The following is a 2,610-nucleotide window of genomic DNA, read 5'->3' as shown; positions in this document are numbered from 1 at the left end:
GGAGCCTGAGAAACGGCTACCACATCTAAGGAAGGCAGCAGGCGCGTAAATTACCCACTCCCAGCTCAGGAGGTAGTGACGAAAAATAACAATACAGGACTCATATCCGAGGCCCTGTAATTGGAATGAGTACACTTTAAATCCTTTAACAAGGACCAATTGGAGGGCAAGTCTGGTGCCAGCAGCCGCGGTAATTCCAGCTCCAATAGCGTATATTAAAGTTGTTGCGGTTAAAACGTTCGTAGTTGAACTTGTGCTTCATACGGGTAGTACAACTTACATTTGTGGTTAGTACTATACCTTTATGTATGTAAGCGTATTACCGGTGGAGTTCTTATATGTGATTAAGTACTTGTATTTTTTCATATGTTCCTCCTATTTAAAAACCTGCATTAGTGCTCTTAAACGAGTGTTATTGTGGGCCGGTACAATTACTTTGAACAAATTAGAGTGCTTAAAGCAGGCTTCAAATGCCTGAATATTCTGTGCATGGGATAATGAAATAAGACCTCTGTTCTGCTTTCATTGGTTTTCAGATCAAGAGGTAATGATTAATAGAAGCAGTTTGGGGGCATTAGTATTACGACGCGAGAGGTGAAATTCTTGGACCGTCGTAAGACTAACTTAAGCGAAAGCATTTGCCAAAGATGTTTTCATTAATCAAGAACGAAAGTTAGAGGTTCGAAGGCGATCAGATACCGCCTAGTTCTAACCATAAACGATGCCAGCTAGCAATTGGGTGTAGCTACTTTTATGGCTCTCTCAGTCGCTTCCCGGGAAACCAAAGCTTTTGGGCTCCGGGGAAGTATGGTTGCAAAGCTGAAACTTAAAGGAATTGACGGAAGGGCACCACCAGGAGTGGAGCCTGCGGCTTAATTTGACTCAACACGGGAAAACTTACCAGGTCCGAACATAAGTGTGTAAGACAGATTGATAGCTCTTTCTCGAATCTATGGGTGGTGGTGCATGGCCGTTCTTAGTTCGTGGAGTGATTTGTCTGGTTAATTCCGATAACGAACGAGACTCAAATATATTAAATAGATATCTTCAGGATTATGGTGTTGAAGCTTATATAGCCTTCATTCATGGTGGGCAGTAAAATGTTTATTGTGTTTGAATGTGTTTATGTAAGTGGAGCCGTACCTGTTGGTTTGTCCCATTATAAGGACACTAGCTTCTTAAATGGACAAATTGCGTCTAGCAATAATGAGATTGAGCAATAACAGGTCTGTGATGCCCTTAGATGTCCTGGGCTGCACGCGCTACAATGAAAGTATCAACGTGTATTTCCTAGACCGAGAGGTCCGGGTAAACCGCTGAACCACTTTCATGCTTGGGATTGTGAACTGAAACTGTTCACATGAACTTGGAATTCCCAGTAAGTGTGAGTCATTAACTCGCATTGATTACGTCCCTGCCCTTTGTACACACCGCCCGTCGCTACTACCGATTGAATTATTTAGTGAGGTCTCCGGACGTGATCACTGTGACGCCTTGCGTGTTACGGTTGTTTCGCAAAAGTTGACCGAACTTGATTATTTAGAGGAAGTAAAAGTCGTAACAAGGTTTCCGTAGGTGAACCTGCGGAAGGATCATTATTGTATATAATATCTTTACCGTAAACAACAATAACTTGTTTTAATTATAAAATATATTTTTTATAATATAACAAGATAAAATTACCAAACAATTATATATTTATAAAAAAAAGAAGTTCAATGAAAATTTGGATTAAATTTTTTTATAAATAAAATCAAGCAAACAAGAATAATAATCAAGCAAATTAAATTGTATTATAAAAAATTTATAAAAATTTATTTTTTTTTTATTTAATAAAATATTTGTTTGGTAAATGGGCCTAATATATACACGCGTTGCGAATATGTATTGTTCATCATAGTTATGGGCATACATTGGCTAATGCAACAACCTAAAATGTTGAATGTTGTACCTGGTTTACTTCAGGTTAATGTTTTATATAAAAAACGCAATATTATATCACATTAAAATTATATGAAATTGTAAATTATCCAAGTAATAAATGGTATAATATTGTTTATATAAAACTAAGACATTTCGCAGCATTTCGTTTTAGGTATAAAAAAAAAGATTTATTGAAGGAATTGATATATGCCAGTAAAATGGTGTATTTTTAATTTCTTTCAATAAATTCATATTTGACAAATTGAAATAATAAATATAAAAACTCTAAGCGGTGGATCACTCGGCTCATGGGTCGATGAAGAACGCAGCAAACTGTGCGTCATCGTGTGAACTGCAGGACACATGAACATCGACATTTTGAACGCATATCGCAGTCCATGCTGTTATGGTACTTTAATTAATTTTTTAGTGCTGCTTGGACTACATATGGTTGAGGGTTGTAAGACTATGCAAATTAAGTTGTTTAGAAATTTGGTAATCAAATTTCTAAGCATATGGTATATTATTGGATAAAAATTTTAATTAAATATAATTATTATTTTTATTCATAATATTAAAATATCTATGGAAAACATTATCTCACATTATAAATAATTTGATTGTGAAAAACGAAGAAAAATATTTTCATTTTCAATCATATAATACTGAGGAATGTCTAGCATAAAA

General features: G+C 35.5%; 1 non-coding gene across 1 annotated transcript; it reads left to right on the top strand.

Moving 5' to 3' along the window:
• The first annotated feature begins 2,204 nt into the window (after positions 1–2,204).
• LOC122320893 lies at positions 2,205–2,384 on the top strand. Its single transcript, XR_006245900.1, has one exon. It is a non-coding gene; the product is annotated as a 5.8S ribosomal RNA (ribosomal RNA).
• Positions 2,385–2,610: the final 226 nt, after the last annotated feature.

The sequence above is a fragment of the Drosophila ficusphila genome, unplaced genomic scaffold (assembly GCF_018152265.1).
Source record: "Drosophila ficusphila isolate 14025-0441.05 unplaced genomic scaffold, ASM1815226v1 contig_139, whole genome shotgun sequence".
Lineage (NCBI taxonomy): Eukaryota > Metazoa > Arthropoda > Insecta > Diptera > Drosophilidae > Drosophila > Drosophila ficusphila.
Note: the sequence above shows the minus strand (reverse complement) of the source record. Positions and strands in the feature narration are given on the sequence as shown.